Below are 21,464 nucleotides of genomic sequence, written 5' to 3' on the forward strand. Positions count from 1 at the left end.
ATCAAAGCGCGACTAATCAGCCAAGTATGCCAGGGATTTATTGCGCGATGAATGCCCGCAATTTTTCATTATATTTAATATACGTGTGCGTATTCATTTCCTTGTTCAGCGCGACGCGAACAATGGGCAAACGCGATACGCGGTAGGTACAAGCGACACGCGCGATACGCGTGTGCAGCGTGCCGAAAGCGGGAGCGGAATTGGAACGTGTGCGCGCGCGACGCGGCGTCATCTCCGCGCGTCGATATCCACAAGCGGAATTTCGCTCAAGTTTTGTCTCGCCGCCCTGCGGATTAATGGCAATCCTCTTTATTACAATTAGTGCGAAGCACGCGGCGCGTGTGTATTAAGGGAAATAGCTGTCCGCTGAATATTTGACGCCCCGTTGCACCTGTCGCGTCGTCCACCGAAGCGCGCCGCGCGCGCCACGCTACGAGCGTAATTTAATTTGATATTCCCCCTTTGTTAATTTGATAGTCTGCGGGGGAGGGTGAGGCCGGCGAGGTAGAGACGAGGAGAGAGTACAACGCGAGGGGGGAACGGACCGAGTGAATGTGGAATGAGAGAAAAATACTTCAGATTCTCGGCTGTATCAGCGGCAGGCAGGCAGCCTCCGGCCTCCGGTGTCACGCGATCCCTCTCGCTCTCTCTCTCTCTCTCTCTCTCTCTCTCTCTCGCTCTCCCTCGACACCGACCGGTTGCGTCGAAACGCATCATCGTGTCGCACGTAGCATTCCCGCTCAGACCACTGCGATGTGACTGTTCGCCGCACGTCGCATACGCCACGCTGCGCCGGCACCGGGATACTGACGCCTCGCTGACGTTGCTGGTGCGCGCCGCGCGTAATACAGTCGCAATTTGTGCGACGCGATATGCCACCTCCGCGATCGAACGTCACCGACGACGCCGGCGAACGTTGTGCCGCACATGCAGCGAGGACACAGCCGGACACGAGCTCGCGAGGGAATTAAATGTATTTACAGTTACGTATTCGTTGACGTTTACTCGAATAATTAACAGTTTACTGACTATTAGAAAATAGTTCCCTTCTGTAATCTTCATCGTTAATTGTATCGCGCTTCTGCAGCAACGCGCAAAAGTGGAGCGACTCGATTAACGTTTTCGCATATCTGCATTCTTCCTGTGCGGTACGCGAGATATGAACTTGGACGCGTGGAGAGGATGTAATTTAACGTCCCTCTCGAGCACGAGAGTTTCGGAACAGCCCGGATCTCTCAGCGGGTATAGCCGATGATAGGAACCTTTATGCGGAACAGCAGGGCATCATAGATCCAGCCGTGCGAAAGGATCCAAGAGGTGACGGGCGCACAGTCAGTGTGTGGTCATAACGAAGCTGTCGACATGATGGATGAGGAGGAGGGCGGACGCGACGGTGGTTCCTGAAGGGAGGACGAGGAAGAGAGGCGCACACCGGCCCATCGTCCGGCACGATACAAGGGATGCTATCGCTATCGGACCCGCACACCCTGTCTGTCATCAGCACGCCTCACCACCTCAAACACACTCCGGCCACCCGCTGCACGCATGATGGAATATGCAGTATTATATAATTATCCCCGCAGATACTATCTTGACCGGCGCAACGCGTAATTAGAAACTGTCGAGCGAGCAGAAGCTTGCCGCCCCTGGGAGTTTACAGCGCGTAACGGAAGATATCGATTTACCGAAAGAAAGCTGTCGACGTTGCTATCGCACTCGGTACTCGTATCTAATTATTGCCTTTCGCGTATTAGAAATTTAATCGCGACAGGTTTTTGCGCCAACGTGACGCTTAATATAACGGCCAGCTCTTTCTTTCAGCCAGTTGCTTTTTACGCCCAACCTCTGAGGTTGATTTTTTTTTCTCAACATCACTTTTCTTCTGTCTAACAAACGTATCTTATTATAATCACAAAGTACCTTTCGTAATACTTGCCACGAAATTTCACGAAGAAAATAACTCTCGTCATAAGATTTATTTCATTTCTTGTCCTTTATCGACTTTGATAGATATTGCGTCGTGAGGGAGCGCGCGAAGCGCGAAATGAGAAATGAAGAGGCCTAACGAATACCTCGGGTCGGTGCGCAATTTCTTAAGGAACGACACGTGGACCCCTCGGCGACGAATCGTGTCGCCTTGACACCGAAAGAATTTTTTTTCTAACAAAGTCACACCCCTCTTAACCCCCGGTGTTCTCACGACGCGCGAGGGATGCGTAGAGACCCAAGAACCCCGGAGGCGTCGATCGCATACCAATGTCCGCTGGAATTTATTGTACGTTCCGTGAAAAAGAGAGGAGATGGGCCTCCAGCGAAAGTACAAAGGAGAACGTACCTATGCAATGGTCGACGATGAAGGATGGGGGTGTGAATATGTATCCGGCATAGAAAATACCGGAGAAGAAGTTCGGCCGTTTTATTCTTGCAAAAATTTCAACCTCTTATTCCCTTTATAGTCACGAATTCGCCCCAATCATATCGATATCAATTACGGACGAGCCACGCGAGTGAAAATTAGAAATCGACAAAAGCTGATACAAGTAAATAATTCTTGAAGAAGATCATTGCTTTTTGCATGAGTTTAGTGAGTCGTATGTATCATTACCATTCTAATACTCTCTCTTGACAATCGGCGTGATAAAGCGCAGCGAAGGAATTCGTTGTATAAGAATCATTCAAGGGTGAAATTGTCATTTATTTTAATGGTGTTATATACTAAACGGGACTTCTTCGAGAAGATTGAAAACCGACGTTTCGTGTGCCGCTTTACGATTATTGTGACGCTAAGTGCAAGCTTGCGAGACATTCTGGAAGCGAGTATTCGCGCGCCCGGGACTGTACGTAGACTTCAATAGATCGGCGGAGACGAGGGCGGTCGTTGTCGTCGGTTGTCGTCGTCGACGACGACGACGGGATTTTGGTATTCGGTGGGTGCCGCGCGACGTTCACTTTTCGTTCTCGAGCGTCGCGCTTCATCCCCCTCCGCGAACAAGAATGACACGAAGAATCGTCTTATTCGAGCGAGAGAACACGACGACGAGGAAACTTCTTCTCACGCGTTCCCGAGCGACAATAAGGGTCTTTGCCGGCTCCAGCATCAGTTTCTATTTAGTTACGCTCTCTCTGCGAAGGCGTGTCGAGGTAAGAGTAACCGGAGAGACGGAGGGGAGAGAGAGAGGGGAGAAAGGGAGAGACGAGAGAGACTCGGGAGAGGTGCGACGCGAGATGCTTCGCAAAAGTTTCCCCGAGGAAAGCTGTTCGCCTCTAACAATTTCAAAGGGGGAACATCCTTCCTGAGAAATGATTGCACTAAACTTCGACGTCTTAGGTGGAAATAATTACAGCCACACAGGCACCGGGTTGTTACGCCATATTGATCGACGCGTCGATGGGAAACGGGCGAGACCCATCCGACGCGATAACGCCGTCAAATGTAAGATCTCTGTTAATCTGATTTGCTGGAACGCGCAACGGCGAGAAAACGTAACGCGATACGCCGCGCCAGTGCCGTCGTGTGCGCACTGCGCTCGAAAACTTGGCGGTAGAAAATCGAATCCGCCCACGGCGGATAATCGCGTCGCGCAAAATTGTAACGTAACATGGCACTTAACGGATTGTTACAAATTCGTCAAACTTATATTAACTGTCTTCGCCGACAGTTATCGAAACGTCGCGGCGCGTCGCGTGCTATTTAAAGCGTCATTTTACATATGCAGCTCCAACAGAGAGACCGTTTGCAATCGCGCGAATTACGACGCGACACTATGTGTACATTTCGCTCTTTCTCTCTTTCTTCTATCCTCCTCCTCCTCCTCTTCCACTATCCATTATCATTTTTCTCTTTGTGCACTTTCATTATTCCCGCTGTCTTTCTCAGCGCGCTAAACATGTCTTGTAAGCATTTTACGATCGGCACGATGCGCACACACGCCTAGAACCCCGCCCAACGTTCCCCGTACTATTCTCTTAACACGAAGCAGAGTATGCGGGCGTGTGGTTTACGTGCATCCATAAAAGTAACACCACGTAGCGAGACGCCATGTATACACCATTTTCTCGTCACACTGCGCCCTTAACCGGTATCGAAATATCGTGATAAAATGCGCCGCGCCCCTCCACAGCCGATACTCCCGCCGCCGTGCCGTTTGCATGAAATTTTCATGCAAGCCGAAATGCAACGGACCGAGCGACCGTCGCCGTTGACGTGTATCGCGCATCGAAGTCAGCCGACGCAATCGCGACGATATCTCCTTATCGACGTCATTCTTTCTCCTATCGTTTCAGTTCCGAATAATTTATTACACGTCAGTCGAGCCGTTGCGCGCTCGACTGGGGATTTCAAAAAACAAACTGCATCTAATTTATTCACTCGTATTTTCATCAATCGCGCTCGTAATGGTAGGACGTACCATCGATTGTTCGAGAGCGCGAGAGCCGCGCGCGCTTTTGACGACAAAGATCTGATACGCGGCGGATTTAGCGCATGAAATAAAACTCCAGAGTAATCAGCGTATCTACCGTCATCCGCGCGCGGCTTCGACGCGGATCTTCATCACTAGCGATTTTAATTAAAGTTACTATCAAGTTGCACAGATATTCACGTTTGATTGGCAAGTTTTAATTTGCCGGCGAACCCCCGGTAACGCGGTACCGGCCTCTAAAACCCACTCCTCGCCGCCCCTCGTTCCCTCCAACCGCTTGTTGCCGGCCTGCGTTGCCGTCGCCCTCGCCCGGCCTCTCGTCCGCTCGTACGCGTTTCTCATTCCACTCGTCAATTTAATCAATGTACGCAAATTACAGCGGTTGCCGAACCGTGAGTAACCAACGCGGACGCGATTACAACGTGCGATCTCGCTCGCACGTTGCGAGGCGGTGCGGCGGCGAATGGGGAGGGAAGCGGCCGTCGGTGGTGGCGAAGCTGGGCGCTGTTCGAGAACGGAAAGCGTCGGCGGCGCCTCGCAAACGGTAACAAGCAGCGCGCGCTAACGTCGGATCGGGCGTCGGCCGCAAGATCGGTATGGCTATACTCTATGACTGCCTCCTAAACCGACACCTGCGTCGGCAAGGATGTCCGGGCTGGAGCCAGGTCAGCCTGGATGAGTCCCTGTTACACGCGTGTTTACAATGGCTCAGCCGCTCATGCGATTCATATCCGCTAACCGTCGCGTCGTGTCTCCATTCCTCCTCCTCCTCCTTCTCCTCTTCCTCCTCCTCCTCCTCCTCCTCCTTCACCTCCGCCTCTGCCGATTCCTCTCTCGCTGCCGTTATACCCACACACACTCTCGCCTACACGTTATACATGTATATATTTCTCTCCCTATATATCCCTGGTACTTTGCCTGCCCTTCTCTCCTCCTCCTCTCTCTCTTCCGGCAGGAATCTAGTTCGGCTCTGATCTGGCGAAAGTAATTAAACCTACCTCGCGAGCCTAAGCCTAATTAATGTGTACCGACGTACCGTTAGAGAGAGGCTAGTCCAGACCCGGTGGTTTACGCTCGATAATACCTGCATTGGAGTTACCGATCTGACAGGAATCAAAGGAAGTAAATATCATCTAGAGCGAATTGGCGATTGTACTATAGATCAGCGAGATTACTCGGCAAGTTCGATGCTTCGTCGAGCGTAATTATTACCGATGCTTAAATTTCTTGTGGAAAATATTACCTTGGTTCTTGCACACCTATTATCCGCTTTGCGCAATCTCACTACGATATTATAATAAAAGAATTACAAAAAAAATCAAGATGCAAAGTAATATAAATCCAAAGTAATACAATACGATTTTTCATTATTGTTTCTTGCCGAATCCAATCATTCTCGATTTTGCACATTAATCTTCGATATGTAAATGATATATATAATATCTAGTAAAAAAATCCATATGCAAATGAGAATATATAATTTCATTGAAATTAATACGCGTATGTACGTGATAAGATCCATCCAAATATTTATATGTGAAGCATTGTTATATTGGAGCTTAAACTTTTCTTTAGCGGTAGTCGAGCGGAATTTGAGTCGTCGAATTGAAAACAGTGGTACGCGGTCGATTCTCGCTGATGAACGACGTTCGCAGCGGGATAAAAGCCGTTTCACGGCGGGCAGTTCCTTTCTGACCAAAGAGACCCGGAGAAGCGAGGGTAGTAGAGACAGAGAGTCGAAAGAGAAAGAGCGCGGGGGTCGACGGCGGAGGGAAGTAGATCGTGATATTCCTCCGTGAGGTTAATAATAGAGGCTTCTTGAGCGTGTACACAATAGAAGACACTCTGTCTGCTCGCATTTGATCCCCGTAACGAGCCGTGCGGCGAGCCGTGAGAAAATGCGCGGAGAAGATCCGAGAGGCGAGAAAGGAGCCGAGCGGTGGCGGGCGTCGCCAAGGTGACGATTCTTCCACATACACACACACACACACACACACACACATACACACATACACACTCAGAGACCCGACGTACCGGGGGCGACATTAATTATGATATTTAATCCCGTGGATACCGGGACGGCACCCATTGTTCGGTCAGCGCGAGAACAGGTGCAGACTGTGACACGGTGTCTCCCGTCTTTTTTACTCCTTTTTTCCCTCTCTCTCTCAAACCCGGTAAGCATACTCCGTTCTCTCCATCGCGCGCGAGCTTTCTCCTCTCGCATTTTTCTGCCGATTACGTTTTGCGAATCTATCGAGGTGCCGCCCGTCCGGTAGATATTGTTCCCGCCGGAGGGAAAGTCGCCTTGGGAACTTGTCCTTTGCGAAGGATTGACTCTGCGCGATTGCGAACGCCCTACGCCGTTTGTCAAAAGGAGCTTCGATCGAGCGCGAATAATTTCTCTCGCTTGTCCGAAGACTCGTCGAACTTTCTGGTGAAAGGCTGCCATCGAAAGAATCTCTTCTCTCTCTCTCTCTCTCTCTCTCTCTCTCTCTCTCTCTCTCTCTCTCTCTGTCGGCAAGGAATATTTTGCAAAAAATATATATATTCCTTTGAAGTATATCGTTTGTCACATGTACCTCATCAAAGAATGCATTCCATATCGCCAAGTAGCGCGCGTATCAATCGCAAACTTTTTCAATAAAAAAAAAGAAATATTCCTGTATATTACTCGATCGTAGTCTCGGTTGGCTATATTGATTCATCCGGCAAACGCTTTGCAAGATATTACAGCATTCTTCTTTCACAGCACATTTTTATTCTCCGCGCGTTTAACAAGTAGTGACGATCGATATTGGTCAGACGGCTCGAGATCTCGGCGAGAAAAACGTACATCTTTACGTTAAAAGTTTTTAATTCACGAAATCTTACAAATACATATTTAACAATATTCCGATTTCTTTTTCTTTTAAAAGAGCAAACGTAGAAAACAATTTGGTAGGATGTAAGCTCGAAGCAGTCATTTTGGAAATGTCGTCTTGTGCCGTTTCGATTGAATCCAATTCCAGTGGATTTTCACTTTGCCTTCCGAGCAGTGTCGCAAAATATTCGTTGGCGAAAAAGAAAGCGGAATATCGATTAAGAAGTCATTCAAAAAGCTGCATCGTAATGACTGGGTCCAGTCAGAGGCGACGGAAACTGTATTCTTTGAGCAAAACTGCTTGGCGTAACTGCCGCAACAGGACTGCATCCAATCGCCGGCTGAATGTCCGCAATTCCGGACGCCATTAGGTGGCTTATTATTTCGTTTTCCCGGGGCGCTATCGCGACACTAGCTTCACTCCGGAGGGACCGTTATCCGGATACGCGACGCCCGAGATCTGGACGGCATTGTGTGCCCGCGTCAGAAGAAAGAATGTAATCGAAAACAACTGCAGCCAAGCCCAGAGCGAGCTGTTTAAAGAAAGAAAATCGTTTGCGAGGCATTCCATCGTCGCGGCCTAAGGACGGAGAGGCGCAGACAGCGGAAATAAAATTCCCTGGACTACTAGAGAAAACTAATTATATCGTAACGTAGAATAACGATCGGTTCTTTTATCCAGCTATTACGCTCCATCAAGGCGTTCTTCTTTGCAAATTCCCTCGTTGCTATATCTCCTGTAACGTAATAGTAAGTGGCACATTCGTCTTCGCGTTGTTTCTGGCCATCATTAGATTTGTACTCCTGAATAAATTGCGTGGAATAATCCGGTCCGGAGAGAGAGAGAGCTCTTATATCCTAATTTACGCAGCAATGGCGGGCACTCCTTGCCTCCGCGGCGAGGAGGTAAGCCAGAACCATCGGTAAGAATTCCTTTCTTCGCAATGGTACCTGTCATCCCCACCCGTGTTTTTATTACGCTATTACCATCGGGCCGCGTCCAACCGTAAAATATGTTTTGTACGGCGCGTGATGAACGCGGTGCCAGAAGAAAGCGAGAGAGAAAGCGAGCGTGTGGGTCGGCGCCGCGCCGTTCACACAGCACAGGAGGGATAGAAAGGCTTTTGCCGGCTCCGGGGGGAGGTGGAGAACCTCCTCTACCCATGCCGGTACCCTGGCTGCGAGGTCGCGACCACAATCTCTATAATGGACTCGCTAAAGTGTATCCAGAATCTAGGTTCTGCGAGAAAACGGGACGGAGAATGGAGGGGAACAGACCCTTTCCGTTCGTAGCCGCACGCTACGGACGCTGCATTATAATCGCGCCTCCCCCTCCCCCCCGACCTCCTTCTCCTTCTCCGTTCTCCTCCTCCTCTCGCACACACGCCACCTTCCCGGTTGCATTTTATTCACAATGTACCCGCATACGAGCCTGCACAATCGCGAATAAGGCGATAAGATGCCCCGCGTAAATCCCGCGTATATAGCTAAACATGTATGAACTTCTCCCGGCTGCACCGCGTCTAACGTTACAAGAGCTTCGAAACAGCTTCCAGCGAGAGATATGGTCATTTATTTTCGCCTTCACGGACACAATCGCGTTGGAGGGCGTTAAATCATTTCGAGACGCATTCGCGATGAAAATTATCGCGATGCATGAATAGAGAAGAAAGTTCACGAGGAATTATAAGAACGTAATTTAATCAGTTTATAAACGGAAGATTATCTCTTCGATAATGTTGACTTGGGGATTAATTTGCATTTTACGTGACTGTCGCGTGTATTTCTTGCTTCTGTGAATGTTCTGAAAAAAAAATCGTTTTATTGCGCGCGATATCGAGTCAAAGCGAAATGCCAAAGAGAAGACTTTCGTCGCAAGAACGACATTTTTTACTTCGCAGCCAGCAATGTTGATGCCTGCTTCTTGCTATGTATACGTGTATCAGCTTCACCATTATTCTGCTGTCGATCCCTGACAAGATAGATGGTGCCTTGATATAAGTGCAGCATCGCGTCCTCCTAGTTGGTGCGTCCGTACGAGAAATATGGTTGCTAAGTGATCGATAAGTGTACGGACCGTGATGCCCGGCCATATGTTATGTTTTCGCCAACGTCCGTTCTTGTTTTCATTTTTCTTACCTTTCTCTTCGATAATAACGTCTATATTCTCTAAGGCATTTCTGGCGCGGTGCAGATATAGGTGTATCCACAAGATATATATGTATATATATACACATATATAAAAGTAAATCAAATATACCTTTCATGTTATGATCAAATCAGGCAATGATATATCTCACGACGTTGTTATTACGTCGTTATTTAATAGAATATATCCGACTTTCGAAAATATGGAGGAGTCTTATTTTCATATTCATCGTCACGTGAAAATTTTTCTAGTTAAAGTTCACTACGTTTTACAATATTCTCTTTCGGAACCACCGAACATCAGCCGCCAAGAGACAATGTCTTGAACCGCCGGGGTCGACAGTTGACTTCGCCGTTTGTTATTCTCCGATCGCATAGACAAATTCGATTTCCCGAAGTTCCGAACTAGCAAGAAGCATTCGTCACTGCGAATCTAAATTCGACGAAGTTTTTTCGTGCCGCTGCACAATGACCTCATCTGAACGTCGCGTGACGTCTGGTAAAGTTTGGAATAAAGAAGACGATAGGCGGGAAAGGAGCGAAAAGGCAGAGAGGGGTAGACGCGGGGCAAGAAATAGATTGATTCCTAGCCCTGTCCCCCGAAGACAATTTGTACTCGACCTCGTACTCTCTCCACGATCGTCTCTTTCGTTCGCTCGTGAGCGGGAAGTAAAGCCCGGCTCTTTTTTTTCCATCTGGGGCATCCACCCCTCGTCCCCGCCATGCCGCAGGTCCGTCGCTCGTTTCGTCTCGTACGAAAGTCGGGTACGGGGCGACGTGGAATCGTGGGATCAACGGGGAGAGACGTTTCACCCCTCTCACCCTCTTCCCACTTCCCCCCTCCCCCCACCTCTCTGCCCCCGTGGACCTACGAGACGGCACATAGCGAGACTTACCCTCCGACACCGCGGTCATTAATCACTCGACGGTCTCGTGTAGCACCGTCACCGTGGCTCTGAAAACGGTGGCTTCTTCATCCCGATCTGGATGATCAAACTCGCCGCCGAAACGGTACAACGGAAGAAGAGAAACGCGAGCGCAATCTGCCTAAGTGATCCCGGGCCGGCTCTTTTCCGATGATGCCATCGCATCTGTCGCGATAATTTGATATGTAAATATAGCGCACCCCCTTGAAACGCGGTATACGAAATGTTGTTTCACTTCCCTTGCGTCACATGTTACCTCATTTCCCTAAATATTCTCGGATTTGCAGAATTATAGACATTGCTATTTTTAATAATATGGTACAAATATGTGTGTGCGCGTATAACGATAGAATATACTGTTCACGATACTTTGGAAAACTTCAGAAGCTCCTCGTGGAGATAGAAGCGCAACGTGCAATTGCGGAAATAGTGTTGTAAAATCGAGGGATTCCAACTTTAAAAGTGTAATAAAATAAGAGACCCCGAGCAAAGTAAGGCGTAGTTAGATCCTACGTTAACGATATCGCATTTTAAAGCGTCGAACATTCTGCCAATATTCTGATAGCAGTTTCTACTCTGCGATTACATCGAAAAAAAGCTTCGTCGAAGCTGAAGCATATGCCGAAAATTCGCGTTCAAATTCTCTCACTCCGAAGAAGGAATACGAGAGGTGCACGAGGGATATCAAATTGAGCGGTTTTAAAAATAATATTTGTTAATTGACAACTAACGCGCCGTTATTCGTAACACGTTTAGCAAAATCTTTGACGAAAATCGGTGAATACATATCAAGGATTGGCGGGGGAAGGATTTTCTTCCAATGATAATGGATTCTGCAAGATGGGAACTTGAACAATGCTGGTACTTTTAACGCGACACGATTTTAACCGGGCGTAAGGATACGAATAAAACGCGAGATATCGACTGGCGATCATAAAGGGAAGAAAGGACCTTCCATTTCGGTCGAAACAGGCCATTACTCGAAACTTGCCCCGCCCTCGAGAGCACAAAGTCGTCGACGAACATAGCACATCCTTCCGTGTAAGAGAGAGAGAGAAAGAGAAAGACCAGAAGAAGCGAAAGAAGCTCCGGCGGATTAATTAAGTCTCTCCTAACGGTGTAGACTTCGCTGTCGACTTTTCTTATCCTTCTATACCCTGGCCCCACCTCCGCCTCAACTTCCGAATCTGCTTCTCGATCTCGTTCCTTTCTGCGCACGTCGATGATTTCTTCTATTTTTTTTTTATTTCCTTTTCTTTTTTTCAACCCGACTCGGTTGCTCCTCCATTTAGCCGTTCTAGGACTCGGACCCTCCAATTTCGCGTCACCGCCTGCCGAGCATTTAATATTTAATTCGAGCACGCGAAAGGAAAGCGACAGAGTTTCCCGGAGCTTCAGGACGGCCGGCTATAACGGATGGAGCAGGAACGTCGACGTCGCGGACTGCTCTATATGCCGCACGCCGCTTCCTAACGTCGCCTTTAACGAGTCGACAAGTACCTTCGCCAAGTCACCTCTCGCGCCTCGTCGCTCTTCTTAGGCCGGTAGGCGCACTTTGCATTCCAAGGAGCACCTCGATGAGGGAGGGAGGGGCTGGGGGAAGGGGGGCGAGCACCGTCGAGCAGTCGTCAGTCGAATGACGTCAGAGAATTTGAAGGATCGATTCTGAATTCCGACTTCTTTTCAGAGCACGCAGCGAACGAGGGCGTGTTCTCCCTTTTCGCACAAAATCGCACGATATTATCCGGACCAGTGGGGAGTTAATTTCATTACAGATACAATTGGCTACGTGAATCTCGCAAATGAACATTGATAATCTGCTGAGTGCCGCAGTTTTCGAAACTCCGGGCGTAATTGACGAACATTATTTATCGTATCAAAGCAATTCTGCATTAATACATGCAAAAAAGAATAAACCGTTCCATTTGTTCGTTCGCTCGTTCGTTATTCAAATTTTAAAATAAAACGTTTCAGATTTTTGATTCCGGGTTTTTCGTGCGATTTTAAGGCAAGCATTTACATTTATATCTCGAGGTGATCTCGCAATAACGGAAACGATATCGATCGCGAGTTTTCAATTAACACACTTCTCTCCCTCGATCGAGAAACTCCGCGGGAAAGCGTAGTAGCTGATGAAAATAATCAGATGCGTTTAAGAAAACGGCGAGCTCTCTCATTGACGATTGCTCCTCCGGAAAAGAGTCGACCGTAAGAATCCCGAGCGAACCGGTTTCATTCTCGCGCTCGCGCGTAAAAATCCATCGCTTCTCTCGCCCTCGTTTCTCTTTTTCTCTCTCTCTCTCTCCCTCTCGCGTTTCACTCCTTCGCTTCACACGGCATTTGGACCCTCGACGATTCGCGGGAAAGCTTTACGAGAGTCAGGCGAAGAAACTCGGCGAGCTCGCGACCCTCGAGCTTTAACAGACGTACTTTCATTAACGCCTCGACGGTCTGCCAGAGCCTGCCGAGCTCGCTCTCTCTCTTCGAGAAGAGGAAGAAGAGGTGTCGAGTAGGAAACATTTCGTAGCGAATCGACGCCCAGAAATTAAACACGCTGCGTCCCATTCACGCGAACAACGGTCAGTTAAAGAACGAACGATTTTCAAACGCGAGATGTTAATTTCATGCGCCATTGAATGCGTACAACTAACCAATCCGTCCGCGTAAATCCGCTCGTGCGAAGCGGCACGAAATTACTTTGACGATTTTATCGCGAGATAACCATAAGGGATACAATAAAATTGAAAATTCTCAATCGCGAGGGATAAATCCGAACGCAACGTAACCGCGCCATCGCCGTCGTTAACGAAAACAAATCTTCGCCAGGGACGTTGGCGCCCAGTAAGAGGATCACCGGCACTTTGTAATAATGATTCGTGCGAAATCGACGTAATCCCTTATGTAATATCCCAGCTGTCGCGACCGAAGTGTTAAAATTCCTGCGTCCCAGCCAGCGTACCCAGCCAGCCGTAGCCCGACGCCGGAAACTTCATACATTTTCCATGGTCCGCTGATTCCCGGATTCACCAACGCGCATTATCGCGCTGATGGCGGCTACTTCCACTCCATCTCTGTACATCGCACCCCCGTCTACCAGCGCGCTGCTGTCTTTGTCCTCATATTTCCAAATCCGATGCTTCGGTGAGGGGGAAAAAAAACCGGCAAAAACCATTGGCCAGTGCTTTATTTCGCGGTATAATATCAGAAGCGTATTCCGAACGGTACAGCGATAAAATATCCTAGTAATTTTAACGCAAACCATTTGGAACTTTTATTTAAACTATCCGTCAAACATTTCCGCGCGTAAAGAAAAAAAATGTTTGTTTTCTTTTTTTTTACCTTTCATTCTCGCATTGATTTCATTGACAATACTGGATTTTATTACAAAATAGCAAATATTCTGCTCTCATTAACGATCATCGAGCAATTATCGAAAGTAGTGAAATTTTAACCGGTTTAATTTTCGATGCAAAAGCATGCGTTGCGTCGACAGTCATCAGATTTGCATTGCCCCGAAGTGATTGTCGTTTTCTTGCGCGTCGACATTCAAATCCATCGACAGTATATCGATTTTAATCATCGTTATTCAGTAGTAACCTGAATACTATAATGACCTCGTAATACTAATAAAGTTCAGGAAGTTTATGAACTTCCAGACCGGTCGTGTCGTCGTTTTCCCAATGGAAGAGTGCTACACTCAATTAAACTTGCTCGAAATCAAGGCTGGGACCAGCCGGCCGCACCGGCATCAGTGCGATGGCACATCTCATTCGTAAATTCGCTTTTTGCGCGCAGCGTGACGCGAATAATTTTCCAGCGACCCTTTGCGCCGTCGGTCTCTTCCTACCTCGCACCCTCCGAGCTCGGATCGATATTTGTAATTTATCATTTGTATGCAGCGCGATAGAGAGCAGCCGACGTGGAGACCGCCACCGATGCGTCCGCTTCAAGGAGAAATGATCCGCCGATGTCCTTCGAGCACTCCGCAGGGAACGAGGCGTGAAAAACATAGGAGAAGAAGAAGGAGAAGGGAGAGGGAGAGAAAGAGAAAAGACGGAAATTTCTGTTTCATGTATCTAGAAATCGCATGGGATGCGCCACGGTTTTCTGTCTTTACCCGCGACAAAAAAAGAGCTTAATTTCATTAGCCATTCGCATCGAGACAATGCAACCTATTCGGGGAACATCTACGCGGTACCGAGGGGCGAATTAAATAAACGCGCGTGGGAGAGATATCCGGAGTACCGGACGCTATTCAAGGGAATGCATCCAGTGCATCTCTGAATTCTCTGAATGTCGGTCGTCGACCCTTTCACGCGTATTAGTCGACGTTGCACGCTCTACGTACCCAGCATATTTAAATGTTAATATTTTAATTGGCAAGCCTACATCTTCTCGCGAGCAAATTGGTACAGGGGGGCTTCTTTAAATTCCTTTTTTTTTTTAAATTATGCGCTTGGAGCAAATGGCGCGCGGTCCTATAAAGCGTTGCTATTACATGCTATGCAAACACTAATCTTGAGAGCCGTGTTCATTTCAATTCACATTACGGCTGTCCGCGCAGCTTGGAAATAACGTAGTCGTCGAGGACGCAAGTAGCGAATGCGCTTATCGCGATGTAAAGCAGTTTCGCGCTCAATGTGGCCCGACGAAGAAATTTCTCCGGGCGCGACGCGACGACTAAATCGAGACATCGTCGCGAAACACGACACGGACACACGTGTACAGGCCATCCGTTTCTCCTTTCGGCGTCTCGAGAGCTGAACACTCTCGTCGCTCAATTTGTATGTTAATTCGCGAGTGTTTGTCGGGCAGCGGTCCGCTTAATAATGTCATGTTTATTCAGCGATGATATCGCTGTGGGCGCCGTGGCGCGCGGCACATTCGCAATCGGTGTCACCGGCTACTCGCACCCTTCGCGTACGCGGCGGGGGGAGGGGAGGGGGAGGAAGGGGGCGAAAAAAAACGTCGGCCCATAATTATATCCCCTTTTTCACCCTCACGCAACATCGCCAGGCGGTTTCGTACAAAAATCGCCGCGCCGCTAGTTCTCGTTTGCATAAATACGGGCACTGTCGCCGTACCGTACATACGGGTCGAGATAAAAAGTCACGCACGAGAAGTAAGAATAATGACCGTCGCCGCCACCGCCGCCGCGGAGCTGAAGCGAGCCCGGCAATATGACAAAACATGAGAATGATATTTATTTAATTGCCGGATGTTACGCGCTCGTAAACGCATTAGCGGCCCGTAAGTCGCCACGGCGCGGTCGACCACGCGCGCGACGGCGGTGATTTCTGCGGCGCGCGGGCGGCAGAGGCCCCCGCAATCAGGGGATAGCTTCATTTCGCGACTTCATCAATTTTTATTAGGATCACGAACGCGCGCGTTCGTTTATATTCCCGCGTGGAGGCGAACGAACAAGCGCCTAAAATTCGATCAAATGGACATTCATATAGAGTGGCGACTCGTGTGCGATGCAACGAGTGTATCTATATTTATTGCACGCGTGTGCACCGCGTGCATTCGGAACCGTCCATTAAACTGAGCAAAAACGCCTTACGACAGAATCAAATTTGACCTTCGGCGCGTTCAACCTACCGTCCTCGGATCGATAGCGCCGATGATCAGCGGAAAATCGTATAGCCGGAGGTTTCTCGGAGTACAGCGGAAAAGCGGATGGTGCGTCATTCGCTTGCCGCAAACAATCCAGCGGGCGTTCGACCAATCCCAAAGCATTCCAATCCCTTTTTTTATACTCAAGCGTAAACCCGCCTGATCTAGAGCGGAACCAATGAACTCTATCCGGCGCATCACTCCTACCAATCTACTTCCCCCGCAGCTATCAAAGCAGGATTCTCCTTTCCCTCGCAACCGAGCGCGAGCTCGGTCTGCCTGCCTGCCTGCCTGCCTGCCTGCCTACCGGCAGCACCCTCTCTCGCGTTTACACACGCGAGAGAGGGTGGTAGGTACTCGAGCGAGTCGAATTACCCGACGGGCGCGTCGGGCTTCTGGTACCACAGGCTTCAATCCATTCGTCGCTCCGGCCACCCACCCCCCGTCCCACCCTACGCTTTTCCGCCCTCACTCTTTCTCTCGTTCCCGACGAGAGAACAGCCGCCGAATACGAGCTGCTGAATGTCCGCGGTACACTCTTGTGCGCGTGCGACCACCCGTAAAAATGCGAAAAACAAGATGACGCGCCGTATATTGGATTCCGAAATTCCGCGACGCGATGCGACGCGACGCGTCGCCCGTCGTCCGGCTGTTTGCGTTCGTCCGCTTCCGTGCAACAATTATCCACCTCACCGTCCAATGGGACCGAAGTTACTTCCGTCGTTTGAAATTCCGTGTTGTACGACGGTAATTATGGCAATCCGCGCACGCGAGGGACCGACGCTGTAAATAATATACGTACAGGGATACATTTATTATGCAGACGTTACCGCGATGCCGTATGTGCTGACGACTCCCGTGAAAGAATAATGGAAGAGAATTGAATGATCGATCGGTCACTCAATAATGCACACGTCCACGGCTGACACTAACGAACAAAAAATGTTTTCTTAAGGTGACGCGCGACGATCGACCTAAAGATCAATGACATCCTACTCATTCTAATGAAATTCTCTCTTTCTAATTCGTTCAAAGATGAATCAGCAATCTTTGAAAAAAGTATAGCAAAGTCCTTGACATTTATAGCTTTGCGTTGTAAAAGGAATCGGCAATCATCCATTAGTTTTAACATTAAAGAATCTCTCTCTCTCTCTCTTTCTCTCGACAGAGTTCATTAAATTTGTCACGTTTCGCTTTCGCTGCTTTTAATATATCGCGCGACAGGGTGGATCGAACGAAAATTCTCGGCGCCTTTAATTACTGCCGGCAATAAGTAATTTCACAACGGCACACGGAGCGCATAATAAGGCAACTATGTTACCACGCGACGCAGCTTCGACGGATATGATGTTGTAAAATATATGACGTTACTCGTCATTACAAGTTTGTAGAATGCGCCGAGTTAATTAGCGAAGGACTTTGTCGTCCGTCCGCTCTCTGCCTCTTCTATGAATCTTCGAGCCCACGGTGCGGAAACACGAAAGGAGCGAGCACGATAGAAGGATAGATGACGGCTAAGGACACTTTGTCCCGAAGTTTCGTCGCCCATCCGGCAAATCGCCGCTCCATTCGCCCGCTAGCTTTCTCTCGTTATATAAGATCAAGCCGAAACGTTATATATTCATTAACCCTCCGCTAGTTTTATTTCTCGCGCCACAGGGACTTGGTTCTACCGTTGGGCGATCCCCTTCCCCTTGGTTGCCAGCGGTTTATGTCGGTGGACCGTATTATAAAGCTCTTCATTACACTAACTCGAGCCGGATCTCCGTAAGGAGAGATAGGTACCCATTCGTCCCTTTTTATCCTCTTCTTTCATCCACGCTCTCGTCGTCGTCGTCGTAGTCGTCGTCGTCGTCACCTAAAAGGAAACGAGCCCGGGCTCCGCGGCTCAAGGCGAGAAATCCTTGATTAGTTCGCCCGGCCCGGTCTCCCTCCTTCCTGCCACCTTTCTCTTCTCGCAAGAGATACGATCTTCTCGCGAATTTCTGAAGTATCATGTTTCCTTTCGTCTCGCCCCCGTGAGACTCGATCCTTTGATTCTCCGAGAGCCTTTCAGCACCAACTCCTGCGAAAGCTCACTACGTACGATGGTGCGAGACGGTTGTATATATGACGGTTTAATTACATTTCACACACGTCGAAATAAAGAAAAAAAATCACGTATATACATGGCACAAATGGCGATCAAACATTACAATAGCATTATATGACTGCAGCCTACATTGAGAATGGAGATTGACTGTTCTAAGCTTTCAGCAATTTATAGACTGCTCTCGTCTACACGTAGCAAGAATGGTTTTTACTTATTTGCAACCTCAAAATACGGGCACACGTAACATCTAGTGCGCTCCTTTCACCCGCCTTCGCGATCGCGAACACCTTCCCTCGATTTCTTCAATTCTCTCTCTCTCTCTCTCTCTCTCTCTCTCTCTCTTTCTCGATATTATTCGAACACACACAAAGGTCTTCCGTGTATTTCTTTCTTTGCCGGCGTGGCATAGTCGTCGCGTCTCGCACATAAGTTCGACGTCAGCGTCTCGACCAGCGTGCCGACCTAGTCGCGAGGCTGCCGCAGTTGATTTCAATCCACCGTTTCTCCCCGCCTACCCACCGTCTCTAGCAGTCGTTCGAGCTACCAACCCTTATTCCTATCCGGGGGAGATTTCAATGGAAAGTTATAGGAAATTCACGGTGGCGGCGACAAGAGCCGTCGGTGTCGGTGAGAGTCAAACTGGTAACGTCTACGGACCATTGTCGAGCACGCCTAGCTGCCGACAGTCGAATGCCGACATTCGACACTGGCAGACGACGACGACGACGACGACGACAGCGATGACGGCGACGACGTCAAGGACGACATATTGTACGATCCAACTAGATGGTTGAGAGATGGTGAGGAACGCGAAGGAACGCGTTGCGCTAACCGAAAACTATAATCCAAGATTAGAATTCCCTACCACCTACCTGCTTGAACGAAGGAGTGCAACGAACTGCATAATCGTAATATGATATCGAGTTACGGCTTTGCTGATCCTTCCGTCGTTCTAACTCTGATGACTCTTTTCATCAGTTACATTGTTATAAGAATTCTCGCAAAAAAAATTATATCGTCCAATCGTTTCTGCAACATTTTAATATTTTGTAATTCAAAGTTGAAAACAAATTTCTTTGCGCATCGAAGTAACTTGTTGTAAATATTACATGCTTAAAATGCGACCAAGTGTCGAGTACAAAGGTGAAACCGCGGTTCGTTAATTTCACCTCTCAAGAAATTCAGTCTAAGCCGATCGGGAAACGTATTTCCTTCGTATAACGATGCATTGTTGAATTAATGAAAATTCATTCTTCGCCAATAATTATGCTTTCGCGGGCGCTCCGAGCGTGAACAAGCGCGCCGGCGGAAACCGATCAACGGTTGGAGAAGGGACGGGGGGCGCTGAGCCATAAGGATATGCAATCAAGCCCAAAGTAAGCGAGTTAATTTACGTGGAGTGTGCACTCTCGCCACGAAACTTGCTCCGTGCACGGCGTTAGTAGAGATACTCCGCCGTTGGAGAAGTTGTACCATCGAGATGTTACCGCGCTCATGAGAGAGCGAGAGAAATTGAGAGGGGAAGGTAAAGGAGAGTTTGGCGAGGGTGGGCATGTGGGGGTGAGCGGGGGAGAGTGTGAGAGGCGGACCGCGCACCCTCTGTCATCTTTCCCTTACTGCGGCGTACTTTCACCGTTGGTTCCCTCCACAAGGCGACAGGGAGCACCAAGATGCCTCGAAACTACGCGCTTCACCTTACCCCATTCCCTGCCTACTCCGTACCCTCTCGAACTATCGCAGTAACTAGCAGTGCCTGTAATAGCGTCGCGCTTCCACCGTAAAGTGACGTCTTTCGAAACCCAATTCAGGAACCCAGTCGCTTCTAATGGGGCTCCGATATTACGAGAGTAGAGCCGCGCACTGATTCCTCGAGCACCGAAATCACCGGGGTGGAGCTCCTTCGCCACGCGCGCGCTGTAAGTCTCGCTAGAAATTCGGATCGACGAGCCACGAAGAGGTCGACCCTTACGGAGAGAATCCGCGACTGAGTTATTATATCTTTATTCATACCGTTCAGGTAACGTCTCGTTTAAGTTATATCCTTCCTTCGTGCACCACAGAACAGATTCGAGACTCGTATTTTTTAAGAAAAAAGAAAACATAATATAGTGGACATGTGATATACTATACATGTATTTCCATGATTAACCGTCTCACAACATTCACGCTTTAATACCTCAAACTTCAAAGATTCTGAATTTATATTAGGATAAGGTGATACGACTTCAAACTCAATATATATTTTTATTTTTTTAACACAAAATGTAATCAAACATTTAAACTTAAGTATAATTAAATAGTTTTTATTAATTAAATTATGCTGAATTAGTTAACACGCAAATATAAAAAAGAAATTATTGCTGACGTAATTTATTTCTTTCAAGAAAAATTAAAAAATGTACTGCTACAAGTGCTATTTTAAAAAGCATGATATAATTGTAGTATTTTTCATATATAAACTGTTACTTTTTAGCGTCTACATTTCATAATAGAACAATTTTTGACGAAAAAAAAATAATATGATTGCTAAACTAAAAATAATAATATTCCAAATTGTACAGTGTTCAGATTTGAACTTTATGTTATATTTGTGTTTCTATAATTATGTCTTCGAACAAAAAAAAGAACAAAAAATTGTGACAAAAAATTTTCTACGCAACTTTTACACAGTAAGATTAAATAAACCAATGATTGTGATACACAGTAAGATCAGAATTATCAAACTTTTATCTCGAGAATCTTATTTCATACAATTTGTATCATGTTTGAAGTTGTACTACCTGTAATTTACTAGAACTCTAATTACAGAGTTCGTTTCCACAACTTCCACATTATAAGATAATATCGAAATGTGATAGCCCCGTGTTTAGAATAATACATGCATATGAAATTATAAGTCTCTAACATCTTTCTTCTCTATATAGAATTAATGAGTTTTATAGATTGTGCTCCTAAGATTATACACCTTTTACACGATTAAATTATTAAGCGCGCAAACTCCCGGCGCGGGAAGAGCTCGTGGCTTCATTAATTTTTACAGGGCACTGCGGCGCAAGTGTACGAAGCGGTAAAGTAAGAACGAATCGAGAGAGCGAGGGATGTTTTGCGCGCGATTGCATTTACCGCGGACGCAGCAACAACCACACCGTAGCGAAGAGGCAGGCAGGCAGGCAGGCAGGCAGGCAGGCAGGCTTGAATGGAAGCTCTGGTACTCCGTGTGCTTAGCACTCGTCCTCGAGTGGCTCGCAGTACGCGGAACTCCATCTCGCCGACTCTCCATCTCGAAACGCGCGCTACACCCTATAATACACCGACCGGTCCCGCCATCAGCAGCAGCCCCCATGGCACAAACATCCGACCGCACGGCACTAAACAATAAACTATTTCCCTCGTGTACT

The 21,464-nt window shown here is 47.9% G+C and overlaps 1 protein-coding gene across 23 annotated transcripts in view; it reads left to right on the top strand.

Annotated features, from left to right (window-relative positions):
• Window positions 1–21,464, top strand: part of LOC105201456 (CUGBP Elav-like family member 4) — a 574,742-nt gene that overhangs the window by 421,185 nt on the left and 132,093 nt on the right. The gene's annotated exons all lie outside the window — the stretch shown is intronic.

The sequence above is a fragment of the Solenopsis invicta genome, chromosome 4 (assembly GCF_016802725.1).
Source record: "Solenopsis invicta isolate M01_SB chromosome 4, UNIL_Sinv_3.0, whole genome shotgun sequence".
Lineage (NCBI taxonomy): Eukaryota > Metazoa > Arthropoda > Insecta > Hymenoptera > Formicidae > Solenopsis > Solenopsis invicta.